General features: G+C 40.7%; 1 protein-coding gene across 2 annotated transcripts in view; it reads right to left on the minus strand.

Moving 5' to 3' along the window:
- LOC126985236 (uncharacterized) overlaps positions 1 to 14,695 on the minus strand; it is a 51,721-nt gene extending 37,026 nt beyond the window's left edge. For both annotated transcript variants that reach the window (XM_050839854.1, XM_050839850.1), the window contains exon 1: positions 14,369 to 14,695. The gene's annotated coding sequence lies outside the window, so the exon portion shown is untranslated. The remainder of the gene's footprint in view (positions 1 to 14,368) is intronic.
- Positions 14,696 to 17,429: the final 2,734 nt, after the last annotated feature.

Consider the following 17,429-nt stretch of genomic DNA (forward strand, 5'->3'; position numbering starts at 1 on the left):
CCCCCTTTACCTGGTCACACATAGGCTAATCAAATCACTTTCTGACATAACTTTCACTAATTAAACAAAGGTGACCCCTCTCTCTCTCTCTCTCTCTCTCTCTCTCTCTCTCTCTCTCTCTCTCTCTCTCTCTCTCTCTCTCTCTCTCTCTCTCAATTATTCTGTTTTTTTCCTCCCCCTTCCCTTCCCTTTTTTTTTTCCTTTGTTTTTTCTCTCCTCTCCCTTCTCTCTCTTTCTCCCTTCCTACATATTCTTCCTCTCCTCCTCCTCCTCCTCCTCCTCTTCTCTCCCTTCTCTCTTCTTCCTTATTCCTCCTCTTTTAACATTCATTCACCAATCTCTCTCTCTCTCTCTCTCTCTCTCTCTCTCTCTCTCTCTCTCTCTCTCTCTCTCTCTCTCTCTCTCTCTCAACAACAGCAACAACAAATTCCAGGAACAAATGAATGAGAGAGAGAGAGAGAGAGCTATATCTATCGATCTTTAGGTACGTGACTGTGTGCGTGTCTGTGTGTGTGTGTGTGTGTGTGATGGACTGAATGCTTTTGATATTAAACTAATTTCTCTCTCTCTCTCTCTCTCTCTCTCTCTCTCTCTCTCTCTCTCTCTCTCTCTCTCTCTCTCTCTCTCTCATGAATACGGATTTAGTGTATCTGATAAACCATTAAATTGTTCAGCCATAGCGTGTAAAATAGCTCACATTAGAGAGAGAGAGAGAGAGAGAGAGTGGCAAATATACAAAAATACACAAAAGTAAATAAAATACAAAATAGCCTACTCTCTCTCTCTCTCTCTCTCTCTCTCTCTCTCTCTCTGTCCTTGCTCTCTTTATCCCATCATGTAACCTCTTTCTCTACCTAACACTCTCTCTCTCTCTCTCTCTCTCTCTCTCTCTCTCTCTCTCTCTCTCTCTCTCTCTCTCTCTCTCTCTCTCTCTCTCTCTCTTTCTACCCTCTCTCTTTCTCTCCTTCCACTCCCTTCCCCTTCCTCTCTCTCTCTCTCTCTCTCTCTCTCTCTCTCTCTCTCTCTCTCTCTCTCTCTCTCTCTCTCTCTCTTCGAACTCTTAACTTGACCTATTTTCTTGATTTACCGTTGTCTGGAAGCTGTACGTGGCCTGACCTAACCCTTCCTGACCTAATTTGACCTGACCTGACCTAACGTTTGACCTTACATAAACTGACGTATAGATTGACCTAGCCTGCCCTGACCTTAACTCGTCTGGGATAAGGTCAAGGGGTCATGAGGTCAGTCTACGAAGGGTTATATTTTTCTCCTCCTCCTCCTCCTCCTCTTCTTCTTTGTCTTCCTCCTCCTCTTCCTTCACCTTATCTTCAGCGTCCTCCTCCTCCTCTTCTTCCTCCTTATCTTCCTAATATATATTCCACTCTGTCCTTTACCTCCTCCTCCTCCTCTTCTTCTTCCTTCCTCTCTTCTTCCCCTCCTCCTCCCTTCCCTTCCTTCCCTTCTCCCCCTTTCCCATTTACTTCACTTTATCTCCATTTTCTAGTCTCCTTTTCCCTCCTCCTCCTCCTTATCTCCTCCATTTTTACCTCCTCCTCCTCCTCTTCCTTCTCCTTACATCGTCTCATTTCTCTCCTATTCGTTTTTTTCTTCTTTGTCTTCCTCTTCCTCTTCTCCATTCCTCTCTTCTTCCTTTCTTTATCATCAATCTTTCTCTTTTTGTGATTATATTCTTCCTCTTTTTCTTTATTTTTCTTTATTTTCTTTTATTATTTTCCAACTTTCTTCCTCTCAACTTTTTCCTTCGCCTTCATTATCTCGCTTTTCTCTCTCTCTCATTTTCCTTCTTTATCTTAATTTTCTTTTTATTTCTTATCTTATCTTTATCTCACATGCTTCCTTATGCAACTGGTCCTGGTCCTCCTCCTCCTCCTCCTCCTCTTTAATCTCCTCCCCTATCTTATCAATAGTTCATCTTTCTTCTTTTTTCTTCTCCATATTTTTCCTTTCCTTCCTTTCTTCCTTTTCTTCTTTCTTATCTTCATCTTGTTATCCCTTTCTCTCATTCTCCTTCCCCTTCTTCTTTTTCTTTGTCCTCTCCTCCTCCTCCTCCGTTTTTGGTCATCATTTTCCTCTTTTTCTTCCTTCTCCTCCTCCTCTTCCTTCTCCTCCTTCTTCATCTCCTCCTCCTCCTCCTCCTTCTTCTTTGTCCTCTCCTCCTCCTCATTCGTTTTTGGTCATCATTTTCCTCTTTTTCTTCCTCCTTCCTTCTCCTCCTTCTTCTTCATCTCCTCCTCCTCCTCCTCCTTCTTCTTCTTTGTCCTCTCCTCCTCCTCCTCATTCGTTTTTGGTCATCATTTTCTTCCTCCTCATCCTCCTCCTCCTCTTGCTTCTCCTCCTCCTCCTCCTTTTTCTTCGTCTCCACCTCCTCCTCCTCCTCTTTTTTCTTCGTCTCCACCTCCTCCTCCTCGTCCTGGTCCTCCCCGCGGTCTTCTCGAATGCATGACCCGGTTTTAACTTCCCCTTTTTGGCCATTGCGCGACCCGGATATTGAGCTGTGACAGGAGCCGGAATATTTACTTCAGTCTGTCGCGCTGAGTCCCTGCTTCTGTTGGGGGAGGCTTTTGTTTAAGTTATGGATCTATCTTTCTTCTTTTTCCTCTCTTTCTGCTTTTTTTCTGTTTTCTTGATTTGTTTTCGTTTTCTTGGTGTCTTTTTTCTCTTCTTCTACTTCTACTTCTTCTTTTAGTTGTTCTTGTTTTGTCTCCCTGTTCTTCATTTCTCTTATTTCTTCTTCTTTGTTGTTCTTGTTTTGTCTTCGTTTTCTTGGTGTTTTCTTCCTCTCTCTCTTTCTTCTTCTTCTTCTTCTGTTAGTTGTTCCTGTTTTGTCTTCCTTTCTCATTCTGCTTCTTCTTCTTCTTTTTGTTGTTTTCATGTTTTGTCTTCTTTTTCTTTTCTTTTTTGTGGTTATTTTTGTTTTCCATATATTTTCTTTCTTTCATTTTTCTTCATTCATTTACTAACTTCTTTTTTTTTCCTTTCTTTCCTATTACGTTTTCTTCTTTTTTCTTAAGTTTCCTATTTTTTGTTGTCTTCCTGTTTCCCATTTTCTTTGTTGGCATTTCTATTCCCCATTTTCTTTGCTGGCATTTCTATTTCCCGTTTTCTTTGTTGATATTTCTATTTTCCCGTTTTCTTAGTTGGCATTTCTATTTCCCGTTTTCTTTGTTGATATTTCTATTTTCCCGTTTTATTAGTTGGCATTTCTATTTCCCGTTTTCTTTGTTTATATTTCTATTTTCCCGTTTTCTTAGCTGGCATTTCTATTTCTCGTTTTCTTTGTTCGCATCTCAATTTCCCATTTTCTTTGTTCGTATTTCTATTCCCCATTTTCTTTGTTCTCCTTTCTATTTCCCATCTTCTTTCTTGTCATTTCTATTTCCCATTTTCTGTTGGCATTTCTACTTCCCATTTTCTTTGTTGGTATCTCAGTTTCCCGTTTTCTTTGTTTGCATTCATTTGTCCCGTTTTCTTTATCCCGTGGTCACATATCCCGTTTTCTCTTAGATAGTCTACGTTTTATCATCGTTTAAAAAGGTCTTTGTTTCACTCTATTCTTTTTTTTTCTTTTTTTCTTTGGCCAAGATTGTTTTATTTCTCTGCACACATTCTTCCTTTCATAGATATTGCTCTCTCTCTCTCTCTCTCTCTCTCTCTCTCTCTCTCTCTCTCTCTCTCTCTCTCTCTCTCTCTCTCTCTCTCTCTCTCTCGTTCACTTTTACTTTCTTTTTCAATAGAGAAAGTTAGATCAATTAAGATTCAAGGAGATAGGCAAGAGAGAGATTTATAGATTTACATAGAAAATCAGACCACACAGACCCCATGGTCCAGACTTGGTGGTCTGTCCTTAAACCTAAGTGATTTTACATTAATCAGAAGACTCCAAAACGTTGCATTTCTACTCTAGTTGATATTAAGTTGAAGGAAGTGACGGTCGAGCTTATTTTGAAGGAGTCAATCGTGTTACACTGGACCACTGATGATGGGAGCTTATTCCATTCTCGCTCTACAACGTTGGTGAAGAAAAATTTGGTGCAGTCTGAATTTACTTGTCTACATCTGAGTTTTACGCCATTGTTCCTCGTGCGCAAAGTGTCATCGATCATAAACAATGTTGATCTGTCTACATTCGTGAAACCATTAAGTATTTTAAAACATTCGATCAGTTTTCCTCGGAGGCGACGTTTCTCAAGAGAGAACATGTTAAGGGTAGAAAGCCTTTCTTCGTAGGATTTGTTGCACAAGGAAGGGATAATTTTCGTTGCCGACGCTGAACACCTTCTAATTTAGCAATATCCTTTGCATGGTGAGGAGACCAAAACTGTACCGCATATTCCAAGTGGGGTCTGACTAAACTGTTGTAGAGCGAGTATTACATCTTTATTCTTAAATAAAAGTTTCTTTTAATGAAGCCCAACATTCTGTTCGCTTTATTTGCTGCATCGATGCATTGCTGTGAGAATTTGAGGTTTGACGCGATTTTGACCCCCAAGTCCTTGACGCATTGAACGCTTTGAGTTTAACGCCGCGCATTTCGTAATCAAACTTTTTATTCCTCGTTCCAACTTGAAGGACCTGGCACTTGTCTACGTTAAAGGGCATCTCCATCTATCCGACCAAGCTGAAATTTTGTGCAAATCCTCTTGGAGGCTTTGCCTGTCTTCGTCAGTGAGAACCGAGTTACCAATCTTTGTGTCGTCTGCAAATTAACTAATTCGGTTATTGAGTCCAACATCCACGACGTTGATGTAAATAATGAAGAGCACTGGGCAAGAACCGAGCCCTGAGGACGCCACTATTGACAGGCGCCCACTCTGAGTTAAATCAGTCAATCACTACTCTTTGTTGTCTGGTGCTCAACCAATTCGCGATCCATTGGTTTACCTGACCGTCAATACCTATTTGTTTTAAATTGTAAAGTAATTTATGATGCGGGACTTTATCAAACGCTTTCTGAAATCAAGATAGACTACGTCCAGTGATTTGGTTACGTCATAAACAGTGAAGAGGTCGTTATAAAGGTTAATAGATTTGATAGGCAGGATCTTTTGTTTCGGAAGCCATGTTGTGAGTCCCCAATTAATGAGTGGCTTTCAAGGTAACTCACAATTTTGTCTCTAATTATGCCCTCAAGTAGCTTACCTACAACCGAAGTTAGACTAATGGGCCTGTAATTACCTGGTACTTTTTGTCTCCTTTCTTAAAAATCGGTGTCACGTTAGCCTTTTTCCAATCTGAAGGGACAATGCCTTGTCGCAAGGACATATTGAATACGGTTGTGAGGGAGGAGTATTTCGCTCTTTGTTTCTTTAAGCAGAGTTGGATATACTTTATCAGGTCCAGGACTTTTATTTGTTTTAAGTGATTTGAGGGCTTTAAGGAATTCATCGGGTTTTATTTCAAAGTTAGACAATGCATGCTCAGGATTTACATTAGTACTGGTGTTGGTGGTGGTGGTGGGAGGACTGTTATTATTAAACACCGAGGAAAAGTAATTATTTAATAGGTTTGCAACGTGTTGGCTGTCAGTCACTAGTGCACCGTCGCTGTTTATTAAAGGTCCAATTCCACTTCTGATCGCCTTTCTGTTGTTTATGTAACTGAAGAAGGATTTCGGATTATTTTTACAGTTGGCTGCAATATTTTCTTCATATCTACGCTTTGCCTGATGCACTAATCTTTTTACTCGTCGCCTTGCATCATTGTAAAGTCTAATGTTTTCGGGCGTGCTTTGGTCTTTCTTTAACCTGTAAGACAATTTTCTCTCCTTGACTGAGTGTTTAATTTCGCTATTAAACAAAGGTGGACTTTTATTAGTGTTAATTCGCTTCTCGCACAAGGGGACAAATGTGTCCTGCTGAGTGAGTAAGTGATTTTTAAAGTTTAGCCAGGCGTCCTCTGCATTGCCGTCATCTGATAGTTGCATATCTATTAGTTTTCGTCGGATTTCTACGAAGTTGGCTCTTTTGAAATTGGGCACCTTAACTTTATTTTCAGTCACCGATGTTTGAGCAGGAACCGAGGTGTTCTCCTACCGTGACATTACTGACTAGGTTATCTTGGGTCGCTATAACAAGGTCAAGTATGTTATTTTGTCGAGTTGGTTCAGAAACCATTTGGCTTAGATAATTTTCCTCTAGAAATTCGATCATTCTATGGGACTCACCTTCTGTACCCGACAGTGTCGCCCAGTCGATATGGGGGAGGTTAAAGTCTCCTAGTATCAGTGAGTCGCTGTTATTAAGTGACTGCCTTAAGACGCTGTACATTTCAAGATCGCCATCAAGTGATTGCCCCGGAGGCCTGTAAGTGACAGATATATTTAAATTGACTTTTGCAATGTTTACTCGCACGCACAAATGTTCAACGTTACTGTTTCTTGGTGTTTTGTCAGTAGGTTGCAAGTAGCTTTTGACAAAAGGGCGACACCACCCTCTACGGTTTACACGATCATTGTTGAAGAATCTGTAGCCATCTATGTTGTATTCGGAACTTAAATCAATATTAGTGGTGTCGATAAATGTTTCGGTTATAGCAATTACGTCAAAGTTTTCTGTCAGAGCAAGACATCGCAGTTCATCAAATTTGTTTCTTAGGCTACGCGCATTGAAACTAAGGACTCTTAGGTTATCTTGAAGCTTGGTCATAGAGTTACTGGAGGGTTCAATGTTACGAGTCTGTTGCGGTGTGAGAGAGACGTGTGTGAGGTGTGGGGGGGCGACTTCTTTGTGTGTGTTCCTGCAAAAATACACTCGTAATTTGTAAACAACACACGCACGCACACACACGCATACACAAGGAGCAGTGTTGCCGTTTTGTAAGTGAATACAAAGTCAAACAATCATTGCAACACACTATTCAACACTTCTTGGAATACACACACACACACACACACACACACACACAGAACAGCACAATGCAAAACAATCTCGTTAGGCATAAACACTCTCTCTCTCTCTCTCTCTCTCTCTCTCTCTCTCTCTCTCTCTCTCTCTATCTCTCTCTCAGTGTTGCCGTTTTGTAAGTGAATACAAAGTCAAACAATCATTGCAACACTCTATTCAACACTTCTTGGAACACACACACACACACACACACACGCACACAGAACAGCACAATGCAAAACACAATCTCGTTAGGCATAAACACTCTCTCTCTCTCTCTCTCTCTCTCTCTCTCTCTCTGAATGGCTATAATCTTGAGCAACAACAAACAACAATAACAACAATAACAACAACAACAACAATAATAATAATAATAACGTTAACAATTTTCTCTTTCCCATTTACATAACTAACATTTGGGCGTGTGTGTGTGTGTGTGTGTGTGTGTGTGCACGTAATTACAGCATAAATAGGAAAGGTGTGTACGTGCGTGTGTGCGATTTTTCCAAGACTTGACAGTTTCTCTCTCTCTCTCTCTCTCTCTCTCTCTCTCTCTCTCTCTCTCTCTCTCTCTCTCTCATTCCATTTTCCCCTTCTCGCTTCTTTCCCTAATCTCTCTCTCTCTCTCTCTCTCTCTCTCTCTCTCTCTGATGGTCCACTAAGAATTCAAGAAGAAGAAGAAGAAGAAAAACAAGAAGAAAAAGAGGACGAAGAAGAGGAATCAAAAGAAGAAGAAAAAGAAGAAAGAAGAGGAAGAAGAAAAAGAAGAAAGAAGAGGAAGAAAAAAGAAGAATGAAGAGGAAGAAGAAAACGAAGAAGACGCATTACGGCACTTAAATCAAACACACACACACACACACACACACACACACACACACACACACACACACACTTAAAACAGGAATTTCAACCGTTCTACCGTTTTAGTTTTTCTCTCCATCTTCTTCTTCCTCCTCCTCCTCCTCCTCCTCCTCTTCCTCGGCCGTTAAGGAGTATAAAGGAGTACTATGTTTTTTGCACACTTGAGTCGAGTGCGTGTGCGTGTGTGTGTGTGTGTGTGTTCCTATTATCCTCTCTCCTAATCATATCAACTGCTTATCTTTCTTCTTTTCCTTCTTTTTTTCATCATCATCTTCGTGTTGTTCTAATCCCCTCCCTTCGTTATCACCATCATTTTCTTTTTATTGTATTTTCTTCATTTTTATCATTATTTTTTTCGTCTTATTCTTCCTCTTTCTTCTCCTTCTTTAATTACATCTACATCATCATTGCTATCTTCATCTATTTCTCTTCCTCCTTCTTTATCAACGTCTTCTTCCTTCTTTTTATCTATATTTATCATTATCTTGCTTTCCCTTTCTTCTTCTTTTATATATATTTTTTATCCTTTCCTTCCTTCCCTTTCTTCTTTACCGTCCTTATCTTCTTGCTTTCTCCCTTCTCCTCCATTTTCTTCTATTCAAATTTTTCCTTTCCTTCTCTTCCTCTCCCTCTTTCACATCTTCATTACATACTCTTCCTTTCCCTTTCTCCTTCTCCTTCTTCCTTCTCCTACTCTTCCTCTTTCTTCTCTTTAAATCTTTCCTTTCCTTCCTTCGTTAAATTCTCTTCCTTCAACTTTCTTCTTTCAATCTTTATATTTTCCTTTCTCTTTCTCCTTATCTTCCTTCCTCCTCCTTATTCCTTTCTTTCCTTTCCTGACATTCTCTTCTTTATCCTTTCTTCTTCCATCATGTAATTTTCCTTCCCTCCTCTTTTTCCACTTCTCCTCCTCCTCCTCCTCCTCCTCCTCCCGTCTCGCGTTCCATCAAGACCACGATAAAAATAATATATAAAAAAGCGCAGAAAAGTGACCCCGTAAAAGTAGATGAATATATATATAAATAACGTCCTTCATTTGTTTTCCACTGTTAGAGAGAGAGAGAGAGAGAGAGAGAGAGAGAGAGAGAGAGAGAGAGAGAGAGAGAGAGAGAGAGAGAGAGAGAATGTAATGGGATCCGTGTGAAGGTCATGTGTTGAGTAAAGGGGGATAAAGGAGAAGAAGAAGAAGAAGAAGAAGAAGAAGAAGAAAGGGAAAGGAAATGGATGATGAAGGTATGAAAGAAGAAAAGAGGAAGGAAGAGAAGGAATGAAAGGAAGGAAAGGAAAATAAAAATAGAAGAAAAAGGAGAAATGTAACAAAAAAAATTATAATAATGAAAATATCCAACAAATGAGAGAGAGAGAGAGAGAATTTTGTGTGAGGAAGCCTTGGTCGTGTTTGGTGGTGACACACACACACACACACACACACACACACACAGGTAAATGCGTTCAGGTAAAAAATTCTTAACTGCTAAACGGAAATAGGTAGAAGGGAAGGGAAGGGAAGGGAGGGAAGGGGAAAGGGAGGAAAGGAAGGGAAGGGAAGGGAAGGGGAAAGGGAGGAAAGGAAGGGAAGGGAAGGGAAGGGGAAAGGGAGGAAAGGAAGGGAAGGGAAGGGAAGGGGAAAGGGAGGAAAGGAAGGGGAAAGGGAGGAAAGGAAGGGAAGGGAAGGGAAGGGAAAGGAAAAGGTAGAGAAGAAAAAGAGAAGGGAAGAAAGAAGAAGAGGGAGAAGAAACTAGGAAAAGAGAAAAAAGAAGATGGAGGAAAACAATGGAAAAAAAAAGATAAATGAGGAGGAGGAAGAGAAAAGGAAGAGGAAAGACATAATGAAGGATAAAAAAAGAAGACAATTGAGAGAAAAAGAGGAAAAGAAGAGGAAGAAGAGGAAGAAAATAATAAGAGAGAGAGAGAGAGAGAGATGAGGATAGAGGAGGAAGGGGAGGAGGAAATGAAAGTCAAGAGGAAGGAAACTCAAAGGGGAAGAGGAAGAAAAAGAGGAGTTAAGAGGGAAATAAAAGGAAGTTATGAGAAGTGGAACGGAAGGAAGAAGGGAGGAGGAGGAGGAGGAGGAGGAGGAGGAGGAGGAGGAAGAAGAAGACAGAGGAGGAGGAAAGGAGGAGAGGAAAACGCAGAAATAATACCAGAGGAAAATAGGAGAGGAGGTAAAAAAAAGAGAAAGAGGAGGAAGAAGAGGAAAGAAAGGGAGAGAAAGAGGAAACGGAGGAAGAATGAGAAGGAAAAGAAGAAAAAGATGAAAAGGAGGAGAAGAGGAATAGGAGGGAAATCAGAAGAGGGAAGGAGGAGAAGGAAGGTGAGAGGAACGATTATGGAAAGAAGGAAGGAAGGATGGAAGGAGTAAACGATAGAAGAGGGAATAAGAGAAGGAAGGAAAGGGAGGGAAGGAAGGAAGAGAAGAGGTTGATCAGAAAGAAGGGAGAGAGAAATGAGAGGAAGGGGAGGAGAGGGGAAGGAAGGGAATGGGAGGGAACCACACTTGCAATGCGAATAGTTAAGATTTGACTCCCCTTCCCTTCCCTTCCTTTCCTCCCCTTCCCTTCCTTTCCTTTCCTTTCCTTTCCTTCCCTTCTCTTTCATTCCCTTCCCTTTCCTATCCCTCTCTGTCTCCTCCCCTTTCCTTTCCTTCCCTTCTTTTTCCTTCCCTTCCCTTTCCTATCCTTTTCTCTCCTCCCCTTCCCTTCTCTTTCCTTCCCTTCCCTTATGCATTCCCTTCCTTATCCTTCCCCTTCCTTCTCCTCCCCTTCCCTCTACCTCTCTCCTTCCCTATTCCTTTTCTTCCTTCCTCTTCCTTCTTTTATCCTATCCTCCCTCTCTCCTCCCTTCCTTCCTCCTCTCCCTTCTCTCCTATTCCTCCTCTCCTTTAATCCCTACTCCATGACTTCCTTTGTGTGTGTGTGTGTGTGTGTGTGAGAGAGAGAGAGAGAGAGAGAGAGAGAGAGAGAGAGAGAGAGAGAGAGAGAGAGAGGAGAATGCTAAAGCCATTTCACTAAACCTTTTACCAACATCGAGAGAGAGAGAGAGAGAGAGAGAGAGAGAGAGAGAGAGATTGGATCACAGCCAGGTTAGAAGAGGGCTCCTGTCCCCCTTCCAAAAAAGAGGAGGAGGAGGAGGAGGAGGAAGAGGAGGAGGAGGAGGAGGAGGAAGAAGACTGTATACGAATATTCAGAACATGTATATACGAATAGAATGACTCTCTCTCTCTCTCTCTCTCTCTCTCTCTCTCTCTCTCTCTCTCTCTCTCTCGACCCCGTTACAGCGAATCGCCCGCACCGGAACCTCGATACAGCGAACGCCTCAGGAATATACGAAGGCATAATTTATTTATTTTTAATTTTTTTTGTCCTTTTCTGTTTTTCTTTTTTTTCTTTTGCGTCGTTTATTTATTTAGAAGCTATTTCCGGTTTAGTGTGCGTGCGTGTGTGCGTGTAAGGGGGAGGGGGAGGGGGGGTGACTGAGTGGGGGAGGGTGTGTGTGTGTGTGTGTGTGTTATTTATCATGCAACTCAATCCTCCTATCGGCACACACACACACACACACACACACAGTGCCTCCTCCTCCTCCTCCTCCTCTCTTCCTCCACTTCACAATGTCAAATAAGCCTCCTCCTCCTCCTCCTCTTCCTCCTCCTCCTCTTCTTACTACTGACCTACCTTCATTCTTTTCCTTATTTTCCATCAATAATCTCTCTCTCTCTCTCTCTCTCAAGATGGCGACACCTCTGGGATTGGTAACATGACACGGGAAAAATTTAACGAGGAGATAAATTTAGCGTTTGAGAAGAGGGAATCGAACGCTAATTTTTTAAACCCGCTAAGTTTTTTGAGTGTGTGTGTGTGTGTGTGTGTGTGTGTGTGTGTGTGTTGGTATCTATCTGTATATATATGTGTGTGTGCGTGTGTGTGTTATCGTATGTCTTTCGTTTCTGTTTGTGTGTTTGTATGTTTGTGTCTGTTCGTGTTATCTTTCCTGTTTGTTTGTTTCATATTTGTTTGTGTGTGTTTGTTTGTTTGTTTTCTTCTCTGTCTGTCTTTCCGTCTTCTCGTCTGTCTGTCTGTCTGTCTGTCTCCTTTCTGTATCTACTCTCTCCCTATCATCATTTTCTATCTTTTATTCCCCTTTTTCCTGTATCTATCTATCTATGTTATTATCTATTTTTCACATACCTATTATCATCATTATCACTATTATCATCATATATCTTATCCCCTTTTTCTTCCCCTTCTCTTCCCATCTTCCTTTATCCACCTCTTTGTCTTTTTCAATCATTATTTTTATTGTTATTTCTATTATTATTACTTTCTCTCCTCTCTCTCTCTCTCTCTCTCTCTCTCTCTCTCTCTCTCTCTCTCTCTCTCTCCCAATTATCGTTATTATTACTTCCATTATTATTATTTTTTTTACCTTCTACTCCCCCTCCTCCCCCCCTCCCTCCCCCTCCCTATATCCACCTGCCCCTCACCTGCCCTTCCATCTGATCACAATTTAATCCAGGTAACAAAAATACACTAATTACTGCGTCCGTCCAGGTGAGCGAAAAATGGTTGGCATGTCTCTCTCTCTCTCTCTCTCTCTCTCTCTCTCTCTCTCTCTCTCTGACGGCCCCGGGGACGCATACAAGCTTGAGAGAGAGAGAGAGAGAGAGAGAGAGAGAGAGAGAGAGAGAAGGGGGAAGCGTGATTGGTGTGGAGGAAAAGAATTGGAGGAAAGAAAGGAAAGGGTTGAGGGTATCTGAAGTGGAAGAGGAGGAGGAAGAAGAGGAGGAGGAGGAGGAAGAGGAGGAGGAGGAGGAGGAGGCCCCTTGTAGCCACTTTTGCAATCAATAGGGAAAGGTAGGAAGGAACGAAGGAAGGAAGGAAGGGAGGGAGGGAGGGAAGGAAGAAAGGAAGGAAGGAAGGAATGAAGGGCGGGAGGGAGGAAGGAAGGAAAGAAGGAGCTCTCTCTCTCTCTCTCTCTCTCTCAGAAGAGGAAATCAATATATCGATCTCTCTCTCTCTCTCAGAGAGAGAGAGAGAGAGAGAGAGAGAGAGAGAGAGAGAGAGAGAGAGAGAGAGAGAGAGATATGGACCCACGAGATGACAAAAGGGAAATTGATTGACTGACTGACTGATTGACTGACTGACTGACTGCCTGCCTTACTGACTGAGTGATTGACTGACTGACTGACTGACTGACTAATTGATTGACTTACTGACTGACTGACTGACTGACTTACTGACTGACAAAAAAGGGAAAGAGTAAATAGAAATACAAAGATCCTAACAAAACACACACACACACACACACACACACACACACACACACGAACAAACGCAGCAATGATATACAAAACAAACAGACAGACAGACAAATCAATGCTACACACACACACACACACAAGAGGATTCAGACAAACAGACAGACAGGCAGACAGACAAAGACACAGGTGAGCATTGATTCGTACACACACACACACACACACACACACACACACACATACATACATACATACACACAGACAGACAGGAAGACAGAAATAGATAGACTGAGAGCATTATAAAATTAGATTAGATAGATAGATAATAACACTGTATGACTTCTTATGGACACACGTATAAGGTTTCTAAACACACACACACACACACACACACACACAGAGGAAAGGACAGGAAGTGAAATGAAGAGGAAAAAAAATAGTATTAATGCAGGAGAGATTAAAGAAAGGAAAAAAAGGAAGAAAGAAAAGATAGAAGGAAAGAAGAAAGGGAGGAAGGAGGAGAAAAGGAAAGAAGGAACGATATGAATGGGAGAAAGAAGGGAGGAAAAGAAGGAAGGAAGGAAAAAGGAAAGAAAGCATGGAGGAGAGGAGGAAAGAAAAAAGAAGAAAGGAAGGAAAAAAAGAACGAAAGAAGGGAAAGAAAAAGAATGCAGGAAAGAAAAAGTAAAACAGGAAAATGAAAGAAAAGGAAACAAAGGAAAGGGAAGGAAAAAAAGAATCCAGGAAAGAAAAATAAAACAGGAAAACGAAAGAAATGAAGGAAAAAGGAAACAGAAAGAAAGAAGGGAATGAAAGAAATGAAAGAAATCACGAAGAAAGGAAAGAGAGAAAAGGATTAAAAAGGAAAGAAAAAGAAAAACAGGAAAAGGAAAGAATTGAAGGAAAAGGAAACAGAAAGAAAGAAGGGAAGGAAAGAAATGAAAGAAACCATGAAGAAAGGAAGGAAGGAGAGAAAAGGATTAAAAAGGAAAAATACAGGAAGGAGAAAAGATTAAAAAGGAAAGAAAAAACGGGAAAACGAAAGAAATTAAGGAAAAGGGAAACAGAAAGAAGTGAAGGAAATAAGTGAAGGAAACCACGAAGAGAGGAAGGAGAGAACAGATTAAAAAGGAAAGAAATGAAGGAAAAGAAAACAAAGGATGAAAGGAAAGAAAAGAAAAAAAACACGAAGGAAGGAAGGAAGGAAGGAGAGAGGAAAGAATGATTAAAAAAGTAAGGAAAAAGAATGAAATAAAAATTGCATAACCAGAAAACAAAATATGAAAAAAACAAAAAAATAATGAAAATACCAGAAAAGCAGAAAAACAGGAGAAATAAAAAATACACTCACGTCAATATATATTCCTGCTTCTTCCTTCCTTCTTCCTTTCTCTTCTTTAAATTCTTGCACACTGGTCTTGACTCCACACGGAACCAATTACTTAATCCATATCATAATCATCTTCATTTATTTTTCAACGCTTCCTTCCTTCCTTCCTCTTCCTTGGACCCAGAACTAGAAGGTGTCGATGATAGGACTTTCTCGTAGGGGATCCTTGTGGGTCTATCAACATTCCTTCATCCTCTGTTCTTGCTTGCTTTCACGTGTCCTTTTGCCATGTCCTTCCTGTCATTGTTAGGAGGAGGAAGGAGCATGCAACACTCCCCTCCCGCGGCTCGTGTCCAACTGGCGGTGTTTCTCTCAGTCAGCTGGTTAAAAATCTCCCCGCGGTTGCCATGTTGCGCCTACCGCCCTTTGCATTGAGGTATAATTGATCGTTTTTAACCATTCCGCGGTGCATGGTTGACTCACGAGGGATTAAGAACGTCCTGGTTAACGCTAATGAGGGCTTAAATCACCCTAGATAATGGTAATTCGGGGTACTTGACGGAAAACACAAAATGCGGAACGGGAAGGAAAAAGAAATGATACGGGTTGCAAAGAGTTCCACGCATGCGAAAATTTCAACGCTTTGTTCCATGGTATAGATTTTCCTTATTTATTCCTCTCGCGTGGACGGGAACCGATTATTCCGCCCTTTAACGCTCCTGAGCGATACTTAGAAGGGAGGAATAGGAATCAGGAACGAAGGAAAATAAGAGAGAAAGGCGCTGGAGGGATAGAAGAGAGGGAGGGATACGAAGGAGGAAGGGAAGGAAGACAAAATAGATGGGAGGAAATAGAGAAAAAAATAGAAAGGAAGCGAAGAAATGATGAAAAAGGGGTTCAAATTCCTCTGAGTGATGCAAGGGAGCCATTTATCAGCCTGGAACACTCCCTTGACACTCTTTGTTTAGGGATAGACATGCGCAGAGATGTTGCCGGGGTATCACAGCCAAGGGTTGGGATGCGTCTCTTTAATGCATGACAACAAACGTTCCTGTGGGGGCGTTTGGGCGTTCCTCATGCAGCTGATACTTCCTTAAACGTTCATGTGTGTGTAAGGTAGAAAGTTGAATTAGTGTAGTTAGTGATCCATGTATATTTGTCACTAGCAATTACTTTTACATAATATGGCTGAAAACAAACGTTCCTGTGGGGGCGTGTAGGCGTTTCTCATGCATTGGTACTTTCTTAAACGTTCATGTGTGTGTAAGACATTGAAGTAGTGTAGTTAGTTAGTTATCCATATATATTTGTCACTAGGAACAATTTATTCTACATAATATGGATGAAAATTTTAACAATCGTTCCTGTGGTGAGCGTGTAGGCGTTCTTCATGCACTGATACTTCCTTAAACGTTCATGTGTGTGTTTGATAGAGAGTTGAAGTAGTGTTGTTAGTGACACATATATATTTGTCACTAGGAACAACTAATATGGATGACAACAAACGTTCCTGTGGTGGGCGTGAAGGCGTTCCTCACGCACTAGTTGGTATACTTTCTTAAACGTTCATGTTCCCTCCTTCCTGCATTCTTTTTTTTAATATCTTCCCTTCTTCCTTCCTTCTTTCCTTGTTATCGCTTCCCTCCTTCCTTCATTCTTTCTTTCTTTTCATCCCTTCTTCCTTCCTTCGTTCCTTTCCATCGCTTAATATTCCCTCCTTCCTTCATTCTTTCTTTCGATCTTTTCATCCCTTCTTCCTTCCTTAATTTTCATCGCTTTCCTCCTTCTTGCATTCTTTCTTTCTTTTCTTCCCTTCTTCCTCCCTTCCTTCCCTCCTTCCTGCATTCTTAATAATCCTCCTTAATAACTTTTTGGAGCAGCGTCTTATTAGTGTTGTTTTTTCTTTTTTTTCATCGTGTTTGTTGTGTATATGTTTAGCCTTGAGCTGTGTCTCCCTTGCTGTTAATATAAGACGTCTATATACAAAGGTTATCTAGTGAACTGACATTAACAAAAGGAAAAAAAATGTGTGTATTGTTAGTTTGTGTGAACGTGTAAATGTTGGCGTTGTTTATTTTTTAGTGTGAAGATTAGGGAAGAGATTTTTATTCAGGGACTTTTTTTATAACGGTGATTTGATGGTGAGGTGATGGTAGGCTGTTAGTGAAGGAGAAGAAGAAGAAGAAGAAGAAGAAGAAGATGATAATGATGATGATGGTGAAGAAGAAGAAGAAAAAGGAGAAGAAGAAGATGATAATGATGATGATGATGGTGAAGAAGAAGAAGAAGAAAAGAAGAAGAAGAAGAAGATGATGATGATGATGATGGTGAAGAAGAAGAAGAACGAGAACAAGAAGACACAAAATAAAAGAACAAAAAAGATGAACAAGAAGACGAAGATGAAGAAGAAAAAGAAGGAAGAGGAGGAGGAGGAGAAAGGAAAAGAGCAACAAAAACAACAATAGCAACAAAAACAAGGACAAGAACAACGAGAAGTAATTAACAAAACAACAACAAAAAGAAGAGTTAACACACACACACACACACACACACACACACGTACACAATGATTAACAGGCGTGGGAACGTTACTATTTTTAAGGTTTCTTCCTCAAAGGGATAGTTTAGGTTTGAAGTTCACGTACCCTCCATATACAAGGCTTCCCTATCATCACCATCATCAGCAATCATTATCATTCTCTCTCTCTCTCTCTCTCTCTCTCTCTCTCTCTCTCTCTCTCTCTCTCTCTCTCTCTCTCTCTCTCATTATATTATTGACTTTGCAACAGAAGAAAAGGAGGAAAGTGATTATGAAGAAGAAGAAGAAGGAGGAGAAGGAGGAGGAGGAGGAGGAGGAGAGCAAGAACAAAAAGAGAATAGTAATAATAACGAAAAAAAAAAGAAAGAGGAAAGAAACTGAGAAACAAACAAACCAAGATTGATGATTGATTGATTGATTGCCAAGAAATAAAGAAAAATAGACAAGAAAGAAAGAAGTATGAATGAAAACAATAATAATAATACCATCAATACAAACACACCTTCAAAAACAAAACTAAGCCATTAATAACCTTTTGTTTGT

The sequence above is a fragment of the Eriocheir sinensis genome, chromosome 59, assembly GCF_024679095.1.
Source record: "Eriocheir sinensis breed Jianghai 21 chromosome 59, ASM2467909v1, whole genome shotgun sequence".
NCBI classification, from domain to species: Eukaryota; Metazoa; Arthropoda; class Malacostraca; order Decapoda; family Varunidae; genus Eriocheir; species Eriocheir sinensis.